The 27,040-nt window shown below is 48.8% G+C and overlaps 1 protein-coding gene and 1 pseudogene across 5 annotated transcripts in view; one reads left to right on the top strand and one right to left on the bottom strand.

The window, feature by feature from the left end:
* Positions 1 to 27,040, bottom strand: part of Ncald (neurocalcin delta) — a 445,096-nt gene that overhangs the window by 70,804 nt on the left and 347,252 nt on the right. Inside the window, exon 2 of one of the 5 annotated variants that reach the window (XM_052160542.1) lies at positions 13,401 to 13,656. The exons of the other annotated variants lie outside the window; for them this stretch is intronic. The gene's annotated coding sequence lies outside the window, so the exon portion shown is untranslated. The remainder of the gene's footprint in view (positions 1 to 13,400; positions 13,657 to 27,040) is intronic. 5 annotated transcript variants of the gene reach the window in all.
* LOC127668089 (nucleus accumbens-associated protein 1-like) lies at positions 922 to 3,682 on the top strand (annotated as a pseudogene).

Below are 27,040 nucleotides of genomic sequence, written 5' to 3' on the forward strand. Positions count from 1 at the left end.
ACAGTCACCTGTCCTGCCATGAGGCATGCCCCAAGCCTGTCACGCTCACTCCAGCACCGCTCATGGTCCTGGTACCTGCTCACTGTCTCCTGTCCAATGTGTCATTTGATCCCCACAACAACCTCACAAGGACAGAACAGCTCACTTCACTCCACAGACAAGGGCACCAAGGCTTAGGGAAATTAATTTCTTCAAGATTGGACAGAGATTATGAATTGGGGATAGGGTTGAAGTCCAGCCTCAGGGGACTCTAAGTTCCCGCTTTGATCCCTATGCCGCACCACGCCACATGTAAATGAAATGATTGAACACCAAGCATCTATTGTAATTCTGTGTGATTACCACACGTCTCACTCCCCCCTCTTAGCTAACCTCCCGTAGCTAACCAGTCTCTGAACTAGTTACCTGATATTACAACAAAGAAGCCAGAGCTCAGAAAGGAAACATGTCGAGCGAGGATTTTGGTCTCCGGTAAAAACACAGAATTCAGAAATACTAAGAGGAAAGAAAGAAAGAAAGAAAGAAAGAAAGAAAGAAAGAAAGAAAGAAAGAAAGAAAGAAAGAAAGGAAGGAAGGAAGGAAGGAAGGAAGGAAGGAAGGAAGGAAGGAAGGAAGGAAGGAAGGAAGGAAGGAAGGGAGGGAGAAAGAAAGAAAGAGAAAAAAGAAAGACCACATTTCTTCAGTCTTTGTCCTCTCAGAAAAGTATCCCCGGACCCCAAGAGAACGCTTGCATTTAACCTCCCCTTTCTCCTGAACTGCCACTCCGATACTCCTTTCTGTCATAGTTAAATTTTCAAAGGATAAGAAATATTTGGTACATCCGATAGCTACCTTTGACTCATAAACTACTAAGCTGACTTCAAGTCTCTAGTAGTTTCCAGATTGTCATCCAAGAGGAGCAGACAGTGCTTACAGCCAGACATGATCCCTGTGGACACAGGCCTGTGGATTAGACTGAGCAGCGAGAGAAGAGACAGGGGGATGGCTGCTGACATCACTGAAGTGCCAGCAGGCTCCCTCCTGGCCTTCAGACGTGGGAGAGAACTCTCTGCAGGGGGTGCGACCTGGGGTGCGGCCTGGGGTGCGGGTCTGGGGTGCGGCCTGGGGTGCGGGTCTGGGGAGCGGGCCTGGGGTGCGGGGAGTTGAAACTTCTGTCTGAAAACATTCTAACAAGGGGCACCGTGGCAACCACCTCGGTCCCCAGCCCGCAGTCTGCCTCTGCCCTGTTTGCCAGGGTTGCCCCTCTGGGCGGAGCCTGGGGGAGCGCTGACTGCACGCGGAGCCTCAGGCAAGCCCCTCCCCCCCCACCCCCGTCTGAACGGCTTGCCAGCGCCCACTTGGCCCTTCCCACTTGTGATTAAACACTTTGGGGTTATTTTAGAAAACACCCCAAAGGCTAGCGTTTAAGCCAAATGCTCAAGTGAAGCTGGGTTACCCCCTTGCTGGCTTATTAAAAAAAAAAAATGGAAAAAGTCAGATTTACAAAAATTATAATTTGAAGTATTTAATGTTTTAATGAATTTATACTTTTTGAGCATGTAATGATTTAATGCACTATGGTTATCTTACTGGCTAGTGGACTGTAGGATTCATAGAGATTATTCATGCATGTCATACCCAGGGTGTTAGTACTGGGACCTCCGACAGCGCAACCTATAGGCCTGTTGCCAAGGCAACAGCCACCACATAGCCAGAGTTCACCGGGCCCACCTTTACCTGCGACCACACAGGTCATGATCTGTAGAAATGAGTAGTGCCTCCCTCTCTCTCTTTCTTCCCCTTTTTCTTTCCACCGCCACCTTTGTCCCCACCCCCATCCTCAATGAAACCCCACATGGAACTGTTTGGCCTGGGATGGTCTCTCTGCTGCTGTTGCGGCCCGCTGTCACCCACTGCTGTGCGTCTCCGCTGCCCCCGCAGACGTAACACAGGGTCCCGTACTTAAGTGGCATGATAGGAGTGCCCAGAATAACTGAATTGCGTTCCCACCTTATAAGGAGAGAGTGACAGAAGTATCAATGCATCTTTTGTGACAATGAGGCCTGGCTTACTAAACAATCAAAGAAGCCACCTTTTGCCTCCTACTTGTAGGCTCTGGCTGGCTGCCTAACTTATCGATATTGACCAGATCCCGATGAAGCACCAGTTAAGAAACAGTGATGCACACACACTAACTTATTTAATCCTCACGAGCATCCCCTGAGGTTGGCACTACAATCACACAAGTTTTAAGATAGGGAAAGAGGAGGGATGTGGGGGTAAACTAAAACCAGGGGGCGCCAGGTGCCGCTGTGGCACAGAGCCTGCAGATGAAGACTCCAGACTTTGGCAGCAGTGTCCTTGAGTGCACCGATGAGCGGCGTCTACAGGGACTACACTGTGACGTGTCATCGGTGGTTAAGGGCCATGCCTTCAAAGACTAACGTGCTGTGTGGCCACCGGCAGCTCCTTCTGGGGCCTATTCAACCGCAGCCTCAGCGCTGTGGTAGAGCTGCCAGCCGCTGTGCAGGCATGGTCGCTCCAGCAGATCCACAGTGTGCTGGACGGGCGGGCTGAGCACGAACATGAGGGAGCAGTGCCGGCTCATCTACACAGCCTGCAGATCCAGGAGGCCTTGGAGAAAGGCACTGAGTTCTTCTCAAAGTTAGCTCTCCCAGGGCCTGCACCTGGAGGAGGCCCCTGTCCTCAGAGCTTCGGAGTCCCATAGTGCAGCCATTGGGCTGGCCAGCCTCTCGCTCACCACTGCCCCTTGTGTCGAGGGTCAAGACAGAACAGGAGTTGGACTCAGTGCGATCACACCCATGGCCAAGAGGCTGTGGGAGAGCAGCCAGCAGGCGGCTGGGGGCAGAAGTGGCAGCAATAGCAGCTGCAAGATGGCCAAGTTCTCCACACCAGGCCTGGCCCTTAACCGGATGCCCCAGCCAGTCTCAGTGGTTGCCGTTTGTGTGTGTGTGTGTGTGTGTGTGTGTGTGTGTGCGTGTGTGGGCCCTGCATGTCAGAGTAGAGCAGCACAGGCACCTCCAGTGCTCACACCAGTGACAGAGGGCACAGATAAGTGGTACCGTCAGATATGCAACATGTCTACCTCGTACCGTATGTTGAACTTCCGGCTGAGAAGGTAGAGCCCTCCCTGAGTGGGTGGTCTTTGAGTCCCACAGTCGCTTTGGAGTTTGGCAAGACCTGGCATCTCTCCCAGCTGAACCTATCAATCAGATTGGCAATCACTGCAACCCAAAGCTTACAAGGTGACCTCACAGAGACGCTGGAGCTCATGACAGGCAGCAAGGCACACACGACAAGGGCACAGCCCGTGAACTGCCACAGCAGTGCAGGCTCGCGGCACAAGGCCCTGCTGTGGCCGCTCCTGCTCTCCTCCTTTAACCAGGGCACACTGGCCGGGAGCTGTGGCATCCGCTCTTCCACCAATGACCCCGGATGTCAGCCACTGGACAGTCGTGTCCTCCATGCTGCCAAGTTCTACTGCCAGAGCGTTGCCCCCAACCTCAGGGACAGTGAGACGAATGCTACTGCAGCTAACACGGGCACCGATGCCCGCCGAGTGGTGCGGGAGAGCTGGCGGCCCCTGGGGGACGGTGATAACTACAGCAGCCTCATCAGCAACACTGGCAAGATAGAGCCGGACGTGATGAGCACGGGACATGCCAGCCATGATGTCCAGTGACATACATGTGACACCCCCTTACCGGATGGATGTCACATTCCCCCCATCACACACCTACTTACCATTGACCTGGTCACGGGATCTGTGAGGGGGTGCGCCATGCCCTCTGTCCAGTGCCAGAGCCGGCTGGCCAAGGCCAAGCCACTGTACCTAGCAGAGGCCAGCGCCCACCGCAGCTTTCCCGATAACCATGAGGAAGAGCCGAACTTAGCAGGCATAGAGCAGACACACAGCCCCTCAGCAGAGGTCCTCCAGTACCTGCCCAGGACCCTCCCACGGATGTCACACTTCCCTCCTGTCACACACATATCCGCCCCCCCCCCAACCTTAGTCATGAGGCTACTGTCTGTCCCTCCCCAGAGCCTGCAGGGGTGCTGCATGTCCCCAGCCCCTCTGCCTCCCCGTCAGTCACCCCACACCTTTTCCCCAAAGCAAGCTGGGCTGGGTCAAGAGAGGACAGGCATCAGGTGGGACCTGTGACCTTCCTCCACAGTCACGGGGACCCTGGCTCCCCTTCCTCTGAGGCATTTTCCAGCACCAGGGCAGCCTGAGGATGGGCAGGATTCAGGAAGAGCCTATGGCTGCTTGGGATTCCACGGACCCAAGGGGTTCTCTGGACCCCCACCCCCACCCCCACCCCCAGTGCTTCCACGTCTGCACAAGCGCCTGTCTGTCCCTGCCCCTTGGGGCTGGGGTAGGTGAGGCCAAGAGGGACTGTCCACTTTACAAACTGAGGAAACAAGCCCACTAGGCACAGAGAAACTCTGGAGCTGACCCTCTGTGACAGCCTCCATCACACCCCTCAGGCCCAGCCTGCTCTGCCTCTGTGGGCCCCCTCAGCCCAGAGGTCATTCTGAGAGAGCAGTGCTCCTGTGGGCAGGCGAGGGTCTCAGGACAGGTTTCCAGTGTGGCAGAGTGTGTGTGTGTGTGTGTGTGTATGTGTGTGTATGTGTGTGTGTGTATGTGTGTGTATGTGTATGTGTGTGTGTGTGTGTCTGTGTGTGTGTATGTGTGTGTGTCTGTGTGTATGTTGTGTATGTGTGTGTGTCTGTGTGTGTGTCAGTGTGTATGTGTGTATGTGTGTATGTGTGTGTATGTATGTGTGTGTTTGTGTGTGTGTCTGTGTGTGTTTGTGTGTGTGTGTCTGTGTGTGTGTCTGTGTGTGTGTGTCTGTGTGTGCGTCAGTGTGTGTGTATGTGTGTGTGTGTTTGTGTGTGTGTGTTTGTGTGTGTGTGTTTGTGTGTGTGTGTCTGTGTGTATGTCTGTGTGTGTTTTACACTGAACCAAAGGTCCAATTGCAAGCTTTTCACAACCCCTCAGTCAAGCCTTTCAAAGTACTGCTTTGCCCTCTAGTGTTTTTGTTTTTTGTTTTTTGTTTTTATTTTTTTAAATCTCAATTCCATGGCTGACTAGAAAGCAGCTCTTGGGTTAACTCCATTATCCTGAAATGAGGCCCTTGGTCGTTCTCTTCTAAAGTATTTATGTTATAATCACCTCCCTTGTTTCTAGACTAAGCCTCCTCACTAGCTGTGTGGACGGTCTCTGCTCTATGGACAGATGAGCTTTCTCAAAGAACTCATTCTTTCAGAAAATCATTCAGAGGCTGAGCCTCCCTGGCAGCGATTGCTTAGCCTGCACATGCCCCAGATGTGATCTCTAGCACCAGAAAACAAACTGCACACAAATGAGAAAAAATTATGCATAGCCAAAAGATGGAAACACCCCAAGAGCCAACAGGAAAATGCACCGAAAAATGTGACTTGTCTATACAATAAAATACTACATCCTAAAAAGAATAAATGTGTGATTCACACTGCAACATGGAGAGACCTTACAGCCTCCCACTGCCTAACAGGAACCACAGGGTTCAACACTGCATGGCCACACTCACCTGCATACCTACGGTGGGCCAGTTCTTAGAGGGTAAGAAGGTTTACCGAGAGCTGGAAGACCAGGATTGAGTGGGGTCTCCATGCTTTATGGGCATAGAGACTCATTTGGTAATAAATGCTGGGAGTGTAAGAGACGCCATTTTATACAGAAAACGCTCATGCTATGTGTATGAGACGAAGGAGCGAGGGAGCCCAGCTCTCTAGGGGAAACCTCGGACTTCTACCAGACTTCCCAGAATCTACCTGACACTGGAGCACTCCTCCCTGCGACTGAGATGACACCAATGCCAATGGAAGCCAGGCTCTTCCCAAGCCCTGGCAGAGAGCACCCCTGGCAGCAGGGTTACCCCAGAGTGTGGGCATCTCGACCATTTTTATTTATTCAGGAAGGCAGGGAGCCTTGGGGAGGATGGGCAGTTCCGGGGCCTTCATCCCTTTTCATCAGTCAGAGACTGAACAATCCCGTGGCATCCTTCATGCAAGGATTTATGACCATGAATAGTATTTATTTCTGAAGTGGAGCTATAAATTCACCAGGTATTTCTGGCAAAGAGGTAATCTTCTCCAAACAAGGCCTGTGGAGGAGAACAGGCTGTATCTGGGCACTTCCTCATTTCTACACAGTGTCTGCCTGACCACACTGTGCCATTGAAAGTAGGTTTCCTCAAGCAGTTTTGAAAACTTACTCATTTTCTTGATCTTCGAAATGATTCTTGCTAATAATACAAAATTATATAATACATATATAGTATATACATAAACATAATTATATACTATATTATTATATAGTATAAATATAATATATAATATATTAATGTACATACTATATTATATATACAATATGTTTTATATATACATATATTTCATCCATGAAATAATACAACTGCCAGCTTTAGTGAGAACTAAATAGGAAGAGCACAATTTTAAATGTGCTTCTTTATGCCTAATGAGTACAAAAATAACTAAAATATTCTGGCGGCTGTAGCCATGGAGACAGTGTTACTTCTAACATGGAGAACTGACTTTGGTGGTGATATAGAGCCAGGCAGAAGGAAGATGGAAATGGATGACCTTAATTAGAATGTAGACATTCCCTGTTGATCTTTTTCTCCCCTTCAAATGAACCCGTCACAGGAGAGGGGCACATGATGCCTGTAGCACAGAGCGGTCTTCAGTCTCGCAAGCAGTCCCATCAGAAGCCACAGTAGGTGACCCCACAGCGTCTGTCCACAGGTGACAGGAAGCCTGAGAACAGTTTCGTGTCCCCCGGCCATCAGAGCCGGCAGAGCCCGCAGGTGACTCAAACTTTCCGTGTGCTCGCTCCTCCGCAGACCCAGAATCCTCTTTGCTTGTTTGTTTTTTGAGACAGGGCCTCTCTCCATAGACCCTGAACTCAGAGATTCACCTGCCTCTGCTCTAGAGTATGGGGATTTAAGGCGTGACCTAGCACACCTGGTAATTGAGAGTTTAAACTGTATTTTAAGTAAAGTGCTAGCCGGGGCAGTAGCTGGTGGGTTTGTGGTGGGAGGAGGGAGCTGAGGAGGGAGCCCTGGTTGGTCAGACAGCCTCCAGCAGGCAGGAGACAGCGCCTGAGAACATGACTACAGTATGAGCTTCGAAGAGCCCTGATTCTCACCAATACTCCACTCACGTCAAATATATAAAAAATAATTGGGATTTATTTTAAGAGTATATTTTATTTAACCAAAATGTATCTAACAGCATTATTATTTCAACACGGTGCTGTTTAGAAAAATCATTACAGGGATCTTTTGATAAAATTCTAAATATTTGCAACTTAGCATATATTTTATGACACAATCTAATTTGGGCTAGCCACATTTCGGGTGACTTATGTGACCACACTGGACATAGGAAACAGTGAGAAGCACAACTTAACCAATCCTGGAGACAGTCCTCTCTGTCCTCTACTCTGTGGGATGCATGTGTGTATTAGTTAAGACAGCAGGGCTAGCTGCACTTTTCAGCTGACAGCATCTGTGGGTAGGGAAAGAGAGGAATCTGGACAATGCCCTAAACACCCTAACCGCCAGCGGTAACACAAAGCCTTTCTTTCATGAGGTTAGTGACAGCATGAAGAGTGCTATTACCCAATGTTCTTTCTGGATTCTTCCAGGCATAGTCCTGGCCCTGGTCCTCTTTCGGGATCTAGTATGATCCCTAGAATAGGATCCACAGCTATGATCTCTGGACCCCTTCCTTCTATGTCAGGAACCACTGAATATCTGTTGACAGCATCTTGTTTAATTTCTGCATTTACAACAGCACGAGGCAGTTGCTATAGGAATTATTTTGGCCCATTTATGCAGATATACCCAAAACAAAACAACACTTATAAACTTGGCAGCTTATCAAAACCAAATCCATTCCCCGCATTTCCAGAAGGGGTCAAAGACTAAGGCATTGGCAGAGCTGGGCCAGAGGAGCAGGCCTGTTTGTCTAGCAGTCAGAGGCCAAAGCTGGTATAGAAAGAGGTCAAGGTCTCAAAGCGGGTGTCTAAGCAGCTGCCTGAACCCCTGCATGTCACTCTCAGAAGAGAGGAGAGTTCTTACCACCATGATGCAATTGTTTGAACAAAACACGTGATTCACTCAATGGCTGAGTTATCAATCAGTCAATCAACAAACCAACCCAAGTAAGTCGACTAAGTACAAGGCTCGTGCCAGATATCCTAGCTGAGGTTTCTGCACCCGGGCTTTCCCGCCACGCTCTGTGAATACCGGTTGTTGGCACTTGCTAGACAGCACCTCGAATGGTTGCTGGCAATTGCCTTGTGTATACTCCTCCCTCTCCGATCACGTCACCGTCGGGTGGCACAGCTTGCCCTCCTCCCCCAGCTTCCCTAGTAACCAGAATAATTTATTATTCACAATTATTGGCTCGGGCCAATGATTCTAGCCCCTGGTTTCCTTTCTGCTTACACCTGTGCCCTGGTTTTATTTTTACAGTGCTCCTTTTGTTCTAGAAGTATTCCAATTTGGATGATAAATTATGCACCATGTTTATCTCATTGACAAGCCCCCGGCGTGGCCCGCTCAGCTATGCCCTGTTAGCTACACCCGGAACAGCTGCCTTTGGGAAACAATGGGCCTGGCAGCCATGGGTCCTGAGGCCCGATGCTGGAACACAGAGAACTTTCTCATGGAGCGCTCTACCCATGATGCACCGCTCCGGCTCCTGGCCTTACCATCCCCCCCCCCAGCCTCTTCCCTTCCCTTCAGTCCCTCCTTCCTTCATTGTCCCGCAGCTGCTCTTGCCAGCTGCACCCTACATCCTCAGGTTCACCTGCAGAAACGGAAAAGCCAGGGAACTTTATGACAACAGCGGTCTGTGGAGCTGTTATTCTAGGCCCAGATCCTTTTTCGAAGAATGATTAACACCCGCTGTGCACAGAATAGGAAGAATTAACCTTTTGGGGTTAGGCACTTACCTATGTGGTATCTGTGAACTTTCATGTATGGTGACTCGGGGCATAAAGTAAAATTTTCTTTCCCCAGCGAAAATGTACGACGGGGACAGGTTCTCTAAGGCCAGACGGTACCGTGAGCTCAGACGGTACGGTCGATAGGATGGGAAAAGCAAAGCAAAACAAAAGCGATCCCCAAGCACACTGTGCATTGAGGTTTTTAACGGCAGGGACCCCCAGACTTGGGAACACTCAGTTTCAAGATCCTTTATTTTGAGGATTTTATAGAAAATCTGGCCCACTGTTTGAAAGAAGGGACTTGGAGGGAAATAGCCCCTAAGTGGTAAATGTGTAAGACAGCTGGGGCCGCCCTGATCACTAATGGAGTAGAATAGGCGTGGCTCCCAGCCGCACAGGACTGCACCGGGGTTCTGTTAAGTAGCGCCACTCTGAGGCGGTGAGGAGCAAGTGCAGCCTACAACTGTAAAATCCCAGAGGAGGGAATTGGAAAAGCCTGAACAGCAAAGACACTTAAAGAGAGCATCACTACCGCCTTTGGGTGTGCTGAGCTCTGTGGCCTAATGTATTGAAATAACACCCACATGTGTGGGGTTATCTCTTCCGGACACAGACGCTAATATGGCATATGGAATTTCTAGAAAATTAACTAAAAGAAGGATGCAACTTTCTTTGTGCCTAGTATGCGGCGTGTTTCTTCAGTTTCACCGAAGGAGGTTTCCTATTAAGAATCTAGCTCAATACACGTGGAGTGTTTTGTTTCAGGATTATTAAATTTATCCCATCAGAATCTCTCCCATGCAATAAAGGATTGGCGCTGACTCACCCTGGCGATAAATCAGCCTACAGTCCACAGCTGTCTTTCCAATAAAGGTGCCTCTGGTAGTTTCTGGAAAGATCAGCACAGTCAGAGGCAACGGCAGCTTCATCTTTTAGTGTCTGTCTTTTCCTTCGGATCACGGGACAACCTGTTTCCAATAAGCCAACGCCGCTTACGCCAGAGCCCCGTTTCCCATCCCTGTTTCCTCCTGGCTCCGAGCTGATATTTACACACCCCTACTCGCCTGCTGTTTACCTGAGGTGGCCTTCAGTGCCCGCCCGCAAGCTCCCATCAAACAGCACGGCATTTTCCTCTTTTCCATGATTCATGCTTTCTCTGATAACATTTCCATTTCAACAGGAAAAGCCGCTTTCCAAAGTCAAACGCCAGTCTCCATTTTACAAAGAGAACAGACTGACCATTCAAGGTACCACACGGAGCCATAAGAATCCCAACCAAAGCTCCTGGTCCCTCGGTCCTTAAGGCTAAACTTTTAGACTCTCTCTGGAAGAGAATCTGGCTCACTCCCTGACATCCGCTGCCTTCCTCCCACGCCTGGTGAAACTCAGAGTCCCAGAGTCCCTGGGGCTCATTCCTGTGTTAGGCTATATTACACTTGTCTTCTTTCTCTAGGACTCCACTTCTAAATAGTCCCCAGGTTTGATTTTTTTTTAATTTTTAAAATTTACATTTCTGTTTTGAGATCATAATTATTTTCCTCTTTCCCTTTCCCCCCTTCCACTTCTACTCCCAATCATGGCCTGCCTATCAATCAATTTATCTATCTCTTGTTCAACCCACAAAATATTACTTGTATGTATATGTGTTCAGGGCTTACTCTTTAAATAGGAGTCTCAGTATAGCTGTGAACTTGCTATGTAGACCAGGCTGGCCTCAAACTCAGAACGATCCTCCTGCCTCTGTCTTCTGAGTGCTGGGACAGAAGGTGTGCAACACCACATTCCAGACAACTTTTAAAAGAGATTTTTTTAAAAGATTTATTTATAATTATATCTAAGTACATTGTAGCTATCTTCAGATGCACCAGAAGAAGGCATCAGATCCCTCTACAGATGGTTGTGAGCCACCATGTGGTTGCTGGGATTTGAACTCAGGACCTTTGGAAGAGCAGTCGGGACTCTTATCCAGTGAGCCATCTCTCCAGCCCCCAGACAACTTTTATTGCACAGTTTTCCCCTTCTCTTGTCACAGTGATTGGCCTGGCCTTCATTTACAGGCAGGGACACCTGTGACGCGCGGCAGGCCTGCAGCGCGCTCTGGGGAAGCGAATGTGCAATCTGGCCGCTCTTCTGCAACATTCTTCATTTCCAAACCACTAACCCTCACAGCTACCACAGCAGACTTCGAAAAGTCCTCCCTCTGCTCACAGGCACAGCTAACGCACAGTTTCCAAGGTCAAGGTAACCCTATCAGTGGCTTTACAATCCGGCCCAACTTGCCTTTCAAACATTTGAGGCTCTCCGCAGTCACTCCTGCCCCAACTATAGAGGGGGCAGACTTGCCAGGTAGCCCCCAAGCCCCTCACCCTCACTGGGTCTCCTCTGCTGCTTCTGTCTACCCTGTCCTGGACAAGAACTCCCAAGGAGCCTTCAACAGGGCAGATTGTCACTGAGCAGCACTTTCTAGGTGTCAAATAAGGCCTTGAGCACTTTCTGCGACATTCCACTCTCTTTGAAAGGCATTAACTCCTTCAGTATGGGGACCAGGCAGCTTTAGCCCCAGGCCTGCACCAAGCAACAGGTGCTTCCTCTCACCTGCAGCACGGCATCGGTTCCTCTCAGCTGTCTCTCACTTTGTCCATGCATCTGCTGCGCCTTGGATGCTACACCAGTGCGCACAGACATACTGCATGGTTACAGATGCATGCATGGGCTTTTACGAGACCGCGGACTCCATCGCACAAGTGGTGTGTGTGCTCAGTGCTGACATGCAGGGTGTGCAATTGTTATTTTGCAGTTTGAATGTTCACAGCCAAGAGATGCAAGGTTCAGTCTAACTCTGAACCCAAGAGTTGAGTCCCATGTGGATCTCAACTGGGCTCTTTTACTGGAACCATCTGCAAATCCAGCAGCCAAACCCACGGGCAGAGCCTCCCACATCCTCAACAACACCTTCGCCTAATCTGAAATGCTTCTTGGGAGACAAAGACACATTCATAAAAATGAAACAGCAGTGAATACTCATGATAGTAAGAAAGGTTTACAGCAGCGCGTCTAGCTGATTTACACGGCACTCCCATGCCAATGGCTGGGAGCAGTTCTCACGAAGATGCTCTCGGAGGCCTGTGCCCTGAGCTGGAGTGCTCCTCAGTGTTTAAAGACAGGGATACCAAGGGGGAGAGGAGAGAAAAGAATAGAAGGTAGAAGAGGGAACGGAGGTGGAGGAGGAGGAGAAAGGGAAGGGAGGAGGAAGAGGAGAGCGGAGAGAAGAAAGAGTAGGGGGAGGAGGGAAGAGGGAGGAGGGGGAAGAGGTGAGAGGAGGGCGTAGGTTGGGAGGAGGGATAGGGACTGTCCTCAATCTATTGATACATAGAAAGGGGGGGGGGACATCATTAGCAATAAAAGGGAGACATGATAGTATATTATTTTCTGGAAATGTTCACCTGAACTGAAGGAAGCTCTCAAACCCAAACAGAGACTTGCGGGCCTCGTGGGTAGGAAAGCAATGCTTCCTTTTCTTCCCTTGCTTCAGTCCAACCACGCAGCAAAGGGTTCAGGAAACCAAAGTTCTAAAGCTACAGAGACATCCCCAGAGAAGACCCCTCCCCCCGCAAACAGATAAGTAAATAAGCAGCACCTGGATTTCACACGGAATTTCCAGGACGACAGCCATTCCACATGACAAATGCTCGGACGCTTCGAGCTGGTGTCCGAGCTTACCCAAGGTGAGGGGAGCGCACCCCTGATGGGGGCGAACTGGGGGTGAGCTGGACCACATGCCCGTGGAAGTAAGACCAGCTTTGCCCTCCCCTGGAATTCAGCTAAGAGCTGATTCCACCCCTGATTTCTGATGCAGAAGTTCCCAAGGCGACACCAGACTCCCAGGGGGTGGCTCAAATCAAGAAGGTGACCAATCGCAGAGCCAGCCTGTGGCTATAGCTTCAGCCTCCTGAGCCTGGTTTTGAGGAGATGTCCCAAGGGCTGTTGAGTGACAGCACACAAGATGAGGCCTTGAAACAGAACAGCTCATCCGGCTCTCCACGCAGAACACCCCAGCTATTGACAATCTGTCACGCCAAGAACACATAGCCTGAATTTTCCACCCCTCCCACGCAGCTTGGCTGGCCTGGCTAGCAACGGGTTTTATTTTTGCAATGATTATCACTCTGCAGCAGTACCTCCTGGCCAAGGGGCTCAGAAGCAGCTGGGAACAAGAGGCAGCTGGGAGCCAGGCAGAGCGGTGGCCAGGGATCAGAGCCTCCTGCACTGGGAAGGGGGGAAGCACTGGCCAGAGGCCATGCCGCCGACTATTCTGGGAAAGACAGATGATGACACAAGGGGGGCAGGGCTCTCATTCATCCCACGGGCAATGCAAACTGACCTTTGGATGGGAGCGGCTGCGGTTCCGGTTCTGGGTGCAGCCGCCTATCTTAACCAGCAGCGACTGGCTCCTTTGGCTACCCGGAGAAAGTGCCCCGAACATCCGTGGGCTTCCAGTATGAGGACCGGCTGCCCCTTTCAAGTGCACAGAGCAGCAAACTTTATACCAAGTTCTCACAGGAGGGGGCTGTGCTCTGTCCTGGGACAGGCATCTCAGTTGGCGTCAGCAGCCTTCAATTCAAACGGGTCGTGATGCCCTGCAAAGTTTGCACTCATGAATATGAAAACCAACACCCGAGTATCCCCCTACTTTGCCTTGCTTCTTTACCAGCTCGGCCTCTTTTCAAAGGCACCACAGAGATACGCCAGGGCTAGGTCAGGCCACATTGCCACAAATCTCAGTTGGCAGGGAACAAACCCGCAGTCTTCCCTTCATGGCCCCAGGCCTGGTGCTGGGTCTCTATCCCGGGAGCTCTGAGAAGTTTGCACAGATGTTGGATTGGGGCGCGGGGACGCTTTACCGCCCCTGCATCTACTTCCTGCAGCGGGAACCCTTCCCATTGCCTGGGGAGCAGGGCCGTGGGGGAGGGGCGGTGGTAACGACAGGTCTTCCAGTCTTACTGCTGGGGGGTGGCGGTAGGGGCAGGTCAGAGATTCCAGTTCTCACAAAGCGTGATGAGTTAGGAACAGAATGTGGGGCACCCCGAACGCCTTCTAGTTTCCAAAATTAGGCCAGAGCAGAGCCTTGTCTCCCGGTGCTCTAATGAGGCAGGTGCTCAGCTCCGGCACACAGCTGGTAGTGTGCCTCCCTCACCGGTGTCCCTGCCTGGAATGAAGGGACGCGGAAGGCACTGCGGAGGACCTCTCTCTGACACTGAGACCCCGGGCCATTTGCTCCTCCAGTTTCACACTAAGGACTGAATCGTGTCTGTTTGGGGCATTATAATAAAAACTCCCCACAAAATCACTTGGATGAAAATAGATTAAGCGAATCTCCCAATCACAAATATTGATTGAGAACTTAAAATGGTCAGTAGAATACAAAACACATCCTTGCTCTTAGGACTTTATTGTTTAGTCAGAAGTGACAGAGATATTTAAAGATGTGGCTGAGCAGGGACTTACTTGTTCCCCAATGGTCACTTTGACCTTCTTATTTTTACTCTCTCTCTCTCCCCCTCTCTCTCCGTCTTTCTCTCTCTCTCTCTCTCTCTCTCTCTCTCTCTCTCTCTCTCTGCTGTGTGTGTGTGTGTACACATGCATGTGTGTTTGTAGAGGCCAGAGGATAATCTCAGGTGGCATTCTTCAGGCGCATCTACCTTGTTTAATGAGACACTCTCTCATTGGGACCTGTGGCTCGCCTGTAAGGCTGTTGATTGGTCAGTATGCATCAGGTTTATTAATATCTACGTGTGCCTGCAAGGTAAAACCATTCAAGATGGAAACGTTATCCAGAGGTAGAGCAGAGCGATTCGGGTCCGAAAGCCCAGGAGCCAGTCTTGTTTTGCCTGGCGCTTGGCTGGCGTTTGCCTGGGACAGTGCGCTGGCTGTTCCCACCTGAAGGAGATCAACATTTACACAGGCACACTAAGGAAAGCACAGGCCCACACGGCGGGCCTCGTTCAACCATCTAGAGGCCAGAGGAGGAACCTGAACCCCCTGCCCCCAGCTAGTAGGAGAGAGTTCCTCTCACCTGACTGCCTTCGAATGGAGACAATAGCATTTTACCTTCCTTCAAACACAAACAGAAATGCTGTCTTTCAACAGGAACTGCACCATTACTCTAGGTTTCCAGCTTGCCACTTAGTCTGCAGATCTTGGGACTCATGTGCTGCCATCATGGAAGAGAGCTTCCTTAGGATTGATTGCCCCTCCCTATGCATGCAGAGTGTCACAATTTCAATATGTGCGCACACACACACACACACTCACATATACCATACACATGCACATACATATACTATATACATACATGCACACACATACTCTCACACAATACACACACATGCATGTACGTTTGCACACACATACACATGCATGCACATACATATGCACACACTCACATATGCACATTTACATGCATGTATGCACACATGTACACACACACACACACACACAGAGTTGAGTGAGAGCCCTTAGGTAGGTGTTCAAGTGGAGACTCTTGGAAAGGATTGGCTCTGACTTTGATATTGGGTTTGGGTTTAAAGCTGGGTCTAAGCAAGCCAGTCAAGCACCACTTGAAGCTGTAAGAGGCAGTGAATGAGTTGCATTTACTGGGATAAGGAATGTGGTCAGAAAAGAAGTAACATGATGTTCTCTGTCCCCCAATATTTCAAGAGCAATGGTGTGTTAAAAGGAAAGCAAAGATGTCATTATGAAGCCAAGAGGACAGCCACTCGAAGGACCGGTGGTCTCTACCAAGTGCTGCTCCTGAATCCTGCTCGCTGGTAACTGTCACTACACATGGCCACGGTGACCCTAAGAACAGAAGTGCCACTGGAGAGGTGGGTGGGTTTAGGAGCAAATGTGAGGAACAGAGCAGGGGCGGTCCGTGCGCTCCACCCCATGCCTCCCCCCTCCCCTCCCCCTCCCGTCCCCCCTTACTCCCTCCTCCCCCACCCCCCCGTCACTTTCCATCGCCATGTTTGATATCATGGCCAAAGGCCAGTTGGGGAGGGAAGGGCCTCTTTGCCTCCTGCATCCACGTCGTAGTTCATCACTGGGAGGGGGTGTCAACAAAGACTGTGGAAGATCACTGCTTACACTGGCTTGCTCAGCCTGCCTCCAGACACCATCCAGGACTGCCTGCCAGGAGGTGGCCCCGCCCACAGTGGCTGGACCCTCCCCCTCCTCAATCAAGACAACGCCCACAGGCTTTCCTACAGGCCAATCAGATGTTGACATTTTCTCAGTTGATGCTTCCTCTTCCCATAGGACCCTAGCTCTTGTCAAACTGACAAAAATCAAACCCACTCAAGAAGACCTTTGCTCTAAAGGGGTGCGGCACTGGCAGGGAAGGAGGGTCCGGGAAAGGCTTTGGCCTTGACCTCGAAGGGATTTCTTCTGGCATGTTCTGATTAGCTGCCATTTCTGGAGCGCTCCACGGTGGCAGGTGCTTTACATGTGACACTCTATTTAATCTCGATGGCTTTGCAGAGTAGATGCTAAGGCCACCGGGGGAGGAAGCAGATGTTAAAAGAAAGTGAGAACGGTTACAAAGCCAGTCAGGAAGTGGCTACGCCACCTTTAAAGCCACGTTGTTCTGATGAGTAGATTGCCCTATGATAGAGCGCGACTCCAGCAGGAAGTCCGGCTGAGGGAGGGGTGTGTGTGGTCGAGTGGGAACCATCCAGATCAGACGGAAGGAGCTCTTAGTCGGGTAGAGAACTGTGTGAGGACACTGTACCCTGACCTACTTCAGCACTGAAGAACAAGGTACCAAACGCAGGCTCTTCACAGGTTCCCCTCTGCACAGAGTTCCGTGCACACAGAACTCACATCCCACTCAAGAGGACAAACAGCCTCCGGCACTTCCTAGCTCCACACTGGACAAGAGAGAAGATAAGGTCCCAGCCTTTCCTACTAGGACACTGTAAGGCTCTAAGGAGCACCAGAAACATTTGCTGCTCTCCAGTTGCTACACTCCTCTGAAGGGGACAACATTTGGAAATGGGGTGCTGGGAAAGGTCTGCTGCCGTTCTAGGCAGTGAGAGGTGCTGGGGCCTACGGCACTTCTCAAAGCCCAACGTGCACAATAATCCAGATGGCATGAACACTGGTGCGGCTTCAAGATTACACAATCTTTTCGAGAGCACCACCCCCCCCCCCTTCCTGGGAAAAATAAGATGTTTCTAGAAACTTCTTTCATGTCCAGAATGAGATTTGATTACGGAGTTTGTAGGAGCTCTTATAATGTAGAGCAGCAGGGTAAGCATGTGGAAGGAACTCGGCGTGAGGAGAAAGGTTTTCTAAACTCAGCCTTAGGATGATACAGACCAATAGGATGAACACACCAATTCAAGCTAGGTAGTGGTGACACATGACTTTAATCCCAGCACTCAGGAGGCAGAGGCAGGTGGATTTCTATGAGTTCAAGGACACCCTGGAAACCCGGTCTAGCGAGCAGGTTCTAGGCCAGCAAAACAACCTGTCTTGGCAAAGGAAGAAACGACGGGGGAAGGGGGAGACAAAGGAAGGAAGGAAGAAAACACCAACTCAGAACTCAGGAGGCTGCAGCATGGAGCACGTTAGGAGTTCCAGAAGCACCAGGGCACCCTGGAAACACCCACATCAATCAGGACCACACTGAACTGCACTGAAGATTCAGAGGCAGGTTCAGGAACAGCCTAAGGCTAATGTGCTAACAGAGATCTTTGCTGCAGTCCCTCACTGCCCTGGAGCCCCTCCCCCCTGCAGCACACACTAACCTCATTTCTGTGCAGTTCCCACAGAGCTCACACACTCGGTTGCCAAGGTCACGTTCACAGCAGTGCACACTGAGACACCACCACAAATGCTCTCACTGGTCTCCCGAGCCCCTTTCATTAGCTTCTTATTCTCAAGTTATTTTGAGCTTTTGGAGAAAGCTGCTTTTCAGGCAAATTGTTGTGCTCACAAAGAAGTTCTTAAAATGTTTTTTTGAGGGGAATTGGTCATTTGTGGTTATGATGCAAGAAAAACATTAGAAGTCTGTCTGTCTGTCAGGAGAAAAATGAGCCGTGGCTGGAGGTCTAACCTGAACTCCTAGAGATTTGTTTGTTTATGTATGAGTACACTGTGGCTGTCTTCAGACTCACCAGGAGAGGGCGTCAGACCCCATCACAGATGGTTATGGGCCACCATGTGGTTTCTGGGAATTGAAATAGGACCTCTAGAAGAACAGACAGAACTCCTAACCGCTGAGCCGTCTCTCCAGCCCTAACCTCAACTTCTAAATTAGGAGTAAATTTTTGTTTGTGTGTTAACTTACACATTTTTTTAAAATTGAAACTAGATTTTTTAATACAATATATTCTGATAATGTCTCCCTCAAATTGTTCTCTCTTCCCTACCCACCCAAATCCACACCATTTCCTTCTCTCTTATTAGGCTATAAACAGGCATTAACAACAACAACAACAGCAGCAGCAGCAGCAGCAACAACAACAACAACAACAACAACGAAAAAGATAAAGCAAGACCAAATTCTTGCAGTTTTCTGGAATCTACTGATGCTTCCTGGATGCCCAGGTCTTAGTTGATCTCCCTCCTCACAAAGAAAGCCAATCAATTCCAATTCCTGACCTACAAGCTTTTTTTTTTTTCATTGTACATGTAGTTTAATTTCAAATTTTATTCATGAGAGAGAGAGAGAGAAAGAGAGAAAGAGAGAGAGAGAGAGAGAGGACCTACAAGCTTTTAAGTGAATAGTCTCTTGTTGTTTTTAGAACCTAATAGTGGAAGGTCATCTTTCTACCCTTGGAAAACCACCCCTGTACTCTTTCCACTCATCCTGACCACACTTTACAAAGTTGACCCAGCCAGCCAGGTCAGCAGCAGGTGTCAACGCCCACCCCTCCCCCACCCCCGCCCCCCACCCCCCACCCTGCTGTATCTGCTGAGCTGGTCTAAACACCCACCTGCCCTCAGCTCTTTCAGCAGCTCCGTTGCATGAAGGATGAAAACTATTCCTAATTTTAATTCTAATAAAGACTTGAAGAAAAGTGTGTCCCTGTTGTTTACATATATAAATTTAGAAGGACTGTGAAATCTCAAATAAAATTAGCCATGGTGGGTGGGGGAGGAGGAATCGGACAACCCAGTTAACAAAGGCTGAGCCACCTCCACGCCAGGACTTGGGAGGATGCTGGCAGAAGGGGGAGACCACCACTGATGGGGACCCACTGGCCAGGGACAGCTCAAACACCAGAAAAGACTGTTGACAGATTCACTGTTCTTGTCATTGAGTGTGAAGGACAGAACCTTGAAGTTCTGGAAGGTTCATAAAACACCATTGCTATTTGAAGAAGAAATCAAGGAATATCAGACCCCAGAACTGCTCACACTGTGGTCATATATTTAGGAGACCATCCCTAAGTTTTAAAGCCCTTCTTTTTGTTCCCATACTCCGCCAGGGCACCTAACTAGCCCTCTCTGCAGACTCTAGACTTTGGAGTAGTCAAAGGAGCATCTTTGGTTGCCCCTAGAGATGCAGTGTCACACTTCTAAACAGCTAAAGAACAGTGCCTGGTGGAGGAGCTCCCTCAAAGAAATTCAACCCCAGGTTGACAATATCATCAGTATCCAAATTAGTGAAAATACCGCTTTCATTTCTGGATATTTCCCTGTTATTCAAGGTTTCCCAACAAGCAAGCTTTTATTCTCTGGCAACCAAAGTTACACTGAATAATGATTAAAAATGACAGATCCCGTATGCAAACTTGTTGGCTTCCTGCAAAGAAGCAGGCTGGAGAGTAGTTGCTATTTCTTTACCAAGAAAAAAATAAAGTCAGAGCGAGTGAGTTGCCTGTGTGTGCCAGCTGTCATCTGGGACAACCGGGACTCTTGACACACTTGGCAAACACTGTAAACTTCCAAGGCTTCCTTTTTCTCTCAAGGCTCAGGGTAGAGGCAGCCGCAGACATTTTTTTCTGGAAGTCGGGGTTTCAAATAATTTCCTATACCAATGTGTTTAATCTAAAACTAAATGTGACTTATCCTTAATGTGAGTTGGAGATTGCACATGTGTATGTGTATGTATATGTGTAAGTGTATGTGTGTGTATGTGTAAGTGTATGTGTATGAGTATGTGTATGTGTAAGTGTATGTATATGAGTATGTGTATGTGTATAAGTGTATGTGTATGTGTAAGTGTATGTGTATGTGTAAGAGTATGTCTATGTATATGTGTAAGTGTATGTGTAAGTGTATGTGTTAAGTGTATGTGTAAGGGTATGTGTAAGGGTATGTGTGTGTATGTGTATGTGTTAAGTGTATGTGCATGTGTAAGTGTATGTGTATGTGTGTGTATGTGTAAATGTATGTATATGTGCATGTATGTGTATGTGTAAGTGTAAGTGTATGTGTTAAGTGTATGTGTATGTGTAAGTGTATGTGTGTGTAAGTATATGTGTATGTGTAAGTATATGTGTATGTGTGTGTATGAGTATGTGTATGTGTATATATAAGTGTATGTGTATGTATATGTGTAAGTATATGTGTACGTGTAAGTATATGTGTGTGTAAGTGTATGAGCATGTGTGTTTGTGTGTATGTATGTGTATGTGTAAGCGTATGTGTAAGTGTATGTGTATGTGTGTATATGTGTAAGTGTATGTGTATGTGTGTATATGTGTAAGTGTATGAGTATGTGTAAGTGTATGTGTGTGTATGTGTAAGTGTATGTGTATGAGTATGTGTATGTGTAAGTGTGTGTGTATGAGTATGTGTATGTGTATAAGTGTATGTGTATGTGTATAAGTGTATGTGTAAGTGTATGTGTAAGTGTATGAGTATGTGTAAGTGTATGTGTATGTGTGTGTATGTGTATGTGTAATGTATGTGTAAGTGTATGTGTAAGTGTACATGTATACTCTTTAGACTGCACTGTGCCTCAAGTTAAGATAATATATTCATTGAGGTTTTAAGTAACAATATGTATAGGACTTCCATAGAACTCTTGTGGTGTGAATGTAAATATTCCCTCTGGGCTTCTGTGTTTGAACATTTACTCAGCGATGGAGATGTCTGGGAAGATTGTGCAAGCTTATGTTCTCTTTCTACTTCCATGTTAGGAGATGGAGAGAGAGAGAGAGAGAGAGAGAGAGAGAGAGAGAGAGAGAGAAGAGGAGAGGAAAGAGAGAAGAAAGGAGAGAGAGAAGAAAAGAGAGAGAAAAGGGAGGAGAGAGAGGAGAGGAGAGAGGAAGAGAGAGGAAAGAGAGTTGGGTGGGAGCTGAGACAGGGTCTCATTATATAACCCTAGCTGGACTGTAACTCAGTTTAGAAAACAGGCTGGTCTTGAACTCACAGAGACCCACCTGCTCTGTCTCCTGAGTGCTGGGATTAAAGGTATACTGAACCTCCTCTTCCACCTCTTTTCCTCCTCCTCCTCCCCCTCCTCCTCCCCTTCCTCCTCCACCCTCCTCTGCAGAAGCAGTGGTGCCGAGCTTTCCTAGTACAGTAGACTTTATCCTCTTAAAACATGAATGTAAATAAACCCTTCCTGCTTGAAGTTGCTCATTGTAGGTGCTGGATCACAGCGATGGGAAACACATTCCCCGAATTAAATACTCTGGTTCTATTTGGACAAAGTAGCTGCTTCCCTGGCACCTTGTAGCTTTGATGTGGGCCCCAATTCCTCCTACGAGAATTGTTTGCTTCTCTTGCCACACACTCTCCACATAATAAAAAGTGAGCTGCTGCAGGCAGCTGGCAGACAGACAGGCCTTCCACAAGGTGCAGCTCCCAGGCGTCGGGGGAGCCCCGTGTGAGGACTGCGGCTGACATGGCCAAGGAGGAGGTGCTTGTATTTCCTTGTGTATTTGAGACATATTCTCACTTTGTAGCTTGGGCTGGCTTTAATCTCATGATCCTTCTAAGTGCTGGGGTAACAGATGTGTACCACCCCACCTGGTCACTCTGCAGAGTTTTGGCAGAGACTACTCTAGCATTGTGATACCTCCAGATGAGGAAGTACACAGTACATCATTCTTGGGTCACAGAAGCCTGAAGTATAGACATAAAAGCTTTATTTGTTTGAGAATTAAAATAAATACTGCCTGTTAGAAAACAGTCAGGCTTGCCTTGGCTCTCTTCTCTGTGACTCCCAGGGCTGTAAAATGAACACAGCAACAGCACTGATTGCATTTCCCTGTGTTTGTACCAAGTGTCATGCCGGCACACCAGCTGAACATCAGCAGTCAAGGCTAACGCCTACAGGAGCTGTCAGATTAGACTCCATGTTTGCGGAGAGCTTAATTTTGCTAACTATTGCAATGACTATATTGAAAAGAGATGGGCAAGGCTTCAATGAGGTAATTTTGCATAGATGAGACAAAGAAACACAGCAAGTTAGTGTAGCTAAAGCCTCCTGCTTCTGGGCTCCATTCAAAACACCCCCAGAAGATGCTTCTTCCCAAGAAGTGTGGGTGAATTGAGTGCACATTCCCAGCTATATCCCAAGATGCTATCTGTGGCCGAAACGGCAGTGGCCTGAGTGAGGACAGATATCCCAGCCATTCAAAGGATCTTCCTCAGAGACACAGTTTGAAGCGCGACTGTGTGCTGGAGAGAGTACAAGTGAGGTGAGGGCTTCCCCTCTTGTTCAACGCCTCATTCTTTGCCTCTACTTGAATGTAAAGACTTGGGAGTGAGGCCATGCTCTGCTGAGAGTTGCATACAGCCATGAGGACAGAAGGGACCTACAGGCAGAGGTTCTTGGTGTTGAGACCATGAAAGACCTGCAGGAGCTGAGAACTTCAATTTTAGAAAGAACTCCACAGTCAACTTTAACAAACATCTTCTTTTTAATTAAATATTTATTTAATGTGTGTGGGTATTTTCTCTGCCTATGTGTTTTTGTACCACATTTCTGCCTGGCACCCAAAGAAGCCAGAAGAGAACTGAATCCCTGAGGACTGGAGTTAGAGATGGTTGTAGTCACCATGCGGTTGATGGGAATTGAACTAGGGACCTCTGGAAAAGCAGCCAGTGTTCTTAACTGCTGAGTCTCCACTCCAGCCCCAGGAAACATATCTTACCATTTTCTCCACTGAGAGGTTGATGACAAATTAAAAGCAACAGGAAGTCTCACGGTCAAGAAGCACATCGCATTTCATTCATCCAACACATGCATTTACTGCGGGGTATTCTGCAGAGCCAACCTGCTGTGGACACTAGGTGGGAAGAACTGACAGGTCTGTGGACTTAAAGACAGGATAGAGAAACAGCATTTTCTAAACAACAATACACTTGTCAAAACAGCCCATTGAGACACTCATTCCCTTGGCTCAGCCATTTTTAAGGAAGGTGACAAGCAGCCAACCCCACTGGTCACGGGAGCATTCTGTTGCTGAACCCTCCTCCCTTCTCCATGAGCATTGTCTCTGTATTCTGAGCCCTAGACTTTCTTGGGACTTGGTCCCACAGCCTCTGACTTTAGTAGCTTTCTGTGCTATGGCTCAAGCTGTGCCGGCATCCATCTGTTCTCCCAGTGCCTCTCTCATTCTGTCTCAGGACAAGGCCTGACCTTGGATGCCACAGGCCTACCCTGTGCTTCTTGAAGTTTCGGGGTTCTCTTTCAAGGCTCTCCCATGAAACATGGTCTCTATGGGCTGTGAATAATTGGTTTTTATCTCTGTTTCCCAAAATCAGAGAACTGATTATTTAAGGGGTGCAGGTTAGTATCCCCTATCTAGAACATTTGTGATCACCATGTTATGCGTTTTAGATTTTTTTCCTTCAGATTTTGAAATGTCTGTATATACACAATGACATGTCTTGAGGGTGAAATCCAAATCTATGTGCATTCATTTCTGCTTTATGGGAACTTTGTATAAAATTACATCCAGGTATAATTATCTGAAGGTAATTTAATCAAGTATTTTAGATAATTTTGTTCATGAAATGAGTTTCTTGGTGCATAAATTTCTACTTGTGGTGTCGTCTTGGTGCTTAAAAGTGTGTGGATTCTGGAGCGTTTCTTGTTCTCAAGGTTCAGATTAGGGTGTTCAAATTTTAGTAACTTGCCTGAGGCCACAGAGTTTAATAGCAGAGTCTAGACTGGAGCCTCTTCTAATTTAGAGGCCTTGCTGCTGTGAATTAATGAGCCTTCATCAGTTCCACACCCACGTCAAGACCCATCAGCTCATCTGCACAGGCCTCTGCCCGGGAGCATGACACCGAGTGGTAGGGGCAGGGTCCTGGCATTGCCCCCTCTCCTTGGTTGAGTAGCACATCATCTCCTGCATTAGCTCCTTCTTTCCATCCCTCTGCCAGAGCCATCTACTGCCACTCAAGTTGAACGGCTGAACCACAGTTGTGTAAAGGTCCCCCCGCTGTTTGCAAAATATTTGAACTCAAGCTGAATGTGTGTGTCTCCAGAAGACTTCCATGCAGGGCTTTATGCAGAGGGACATGGTGACCTATGGGAGAGTCTGTTGGGTTAAGTCTGGAGTCTGGGTGAATCAGGAGTACCCACTGGCTGGATGGGCATCCTCAGCCCTGTCTGCTTGTGAGCATTACCCTAAGTTTTAAAGTACAGGGTCTGTATTTGAATATCTACAGTCAGACATCAGCAGTGGCACTCTCTCAGTATCGTTATGTGAGACCAATGTTTAATGTTCCTTTCTTAAACACAGGACCAATGGCGTATATGGAACACATTCTTAAGTTTTGATCTACCTGCATCCCTCTGAGGCTGATGGGAGATGATGGGTGTGCAGAGTCAGAGGAGGGAAGAGGCTTAAGGATCATGGGTCTGACTCTTTACCACATGCTCTCGGGCCGAAGTCAACTCCCTTGGGCTTTGGTCCTCTCATCTAGCACTAAGAGATTGATGCTGGTTACCTCAGTGGTGGCAAGACATGACTAATTTTGCTGGTCATGCGATGTTGCTTAGGCACAGCAGAAACACAACAACAAGGGAAGGAATTTGGGTAATTTCCTCTTAAACATTGCCAAGCGGACCCCCCCCCCCCCATCATTTTCTATAGAGCTGGAGTGGAGTGCAGTGACTGGTGGAGCATCTTACACTCACCCATCGCCATGGAGACGCTACTCATGCTCTGTACACCCATGCAACACCTTCAAAAACAAAACAGAAATCATAGACTCTAAGTAAAAATTGTATTTGTTGATGTGTGCATGGGAGGAGAGGCACACACCACAGTGTGCACACAGAACTCAGAGTGACTCACAGGAGTTGCTCTTCGTCCTGTACCACAAAGGTCCCGGGGACTGAATCAGGAAGTTAGGCTGAGTGGTAAGTGCCTTTTCCTGCTGGATCATCTTACCAGCCCCTATGGAATATTCTGAAGTTTGTTTGACACACATCCATGAAACCAAACCTCACTGGTTAGCCAATCATTCCCTTGGAACAGGCAGAGAAGAAGGAAATTAATATAAGATAAAGGTATAAGTCTGAAAAGGCCAGTGGGGGAAATGGGAACTAAGTTTTGAGATTCTCACAGTAACTTGTGCATTGTTGGGAAGGTGCTTCTCTCCTATGAGCCCTCCTCCGCCACGCCTCCATGGCTAGCCTGGAGGTCAGTCACTCAACATGGTGTATCTTCCGTAAGCTGGATGCTCCCCTAGGCTTTTTGAGAAGGCAAAGGCACAGCTTGCCCCCTGAGCTCAGGCCCACATAGGTGGCCCGTACTGAAGTCTTACTCTTTAGTTGACTAAGTGATGCAGTTCAGCATCTGCATGAAGCCTGCTGAGAAGAGGGTACTTGCTCAGAGGTGATTCTGATTGCAGGCGTCTGGACAGGTCATGTGTCTCCTTGGAACCAGAGATCCACGTTTACAACAGTTTGTGATGATGCTACATGGTCCATGGCGTTGGGATTGTGACTTCATAATTTATTCTCCTGAAGGCGAGATGTGCCCTTGATGCTTAAGGCAGATAGTACAGGACCTGCACCCTTCTGTCGTGAGCTGAGCAGCTGTGGGCTTTTGACGCACCAGATGCTTGTGATCCCTCTGTAGTTCACACCCTTACAGACCTGAGAAGGTGAGGCAGTGCAGGTGGCTCTCTAGGTTTCCTGGGTGTGAATTAAGAATCTCTGGGGGAGTTTTAGAGAGACTTTACCCTAGAAGTTTTAGAAAGCTGTGCTCCCAGGCTCTACTTGAAGGCTGTGCTCCCAGGATGTGCTCTCAGGCAATGCTCCCAGGCTGTGCTCCCAGGCTGTGCTTCCAGGCTGTGCACCTGTTCTGTGCTCCCAGGCTGTGCTCCTAGGCTGTGCTCCCAGACTGTGCTCCTAGGCTGTGCTCCCAGGCTGTGCTCCCAGGCTGTGCCCCCAAGTTGTGCTCCCTGGCTGTGCTCCCAGGCTGTGCCCCCAAGCTGTGTGCCCAGACTCTACTCAAAGGCTGTGCTCCCAGGATGTGCTCTCAGGCAATGCTCCCAGGCTGTGCTCCTAGGCTGTTCCCAGGCTATACTCCAAGGCTGTGCTCCCAGGCTATGCTCCCAGGCTGTGCTCCCAGTCTCTACTCAAAGGCTATGCTCCCAGGATGTGCTCTCAGGCAATGCTCCCAGGCTGTGCTCCTAGGCTGTTCCCCTAGGCTGTTCCCAGGCTGTACTCCAAGGCTATGCTCCCAGGCTGTGCTCCCAGGCTATATTCCAAGGCTGTGCTCCCAGGATGTGCTCCCAGGCTATATTCCAAGGCTGTGCTCCCAGGCTGTGCCCCCATTGAAGAAGGTCTCAGCACACAGGGGTACGACAGAGATAAGGGGTTTGTTCGGAAGAAGTAATGATTAACAGCTCTCTGTAAACAAGTTCCAGTTGCCCCTAACAACCAGTGGTGCTCCAGCTTACCTCTGCACTCCCGCCAAATTATCCCCTAGGTATGGAATACCCATCCCAGAGCCTCTCCTGACTACCAAGGACTGCAGGGACCATTTCAGCAAGGAAAGACAGTGCGCCCATTTCCAAGGCCAGCATCGAGCT

This window comes from Apodemus sylvaticus, chromosome 17, assembly GCF_947179515.1.
Source record: "Apodemus sylvaticus chromosome 17, mApoSyl1.1, whole genome shotgun sequence".
Lineage (NCBI taxonomy): Eukaryota > Metazoa > Chordata > Mammalia > Rodentia > Muridae > Apodemus > Apodemus sylvaticus.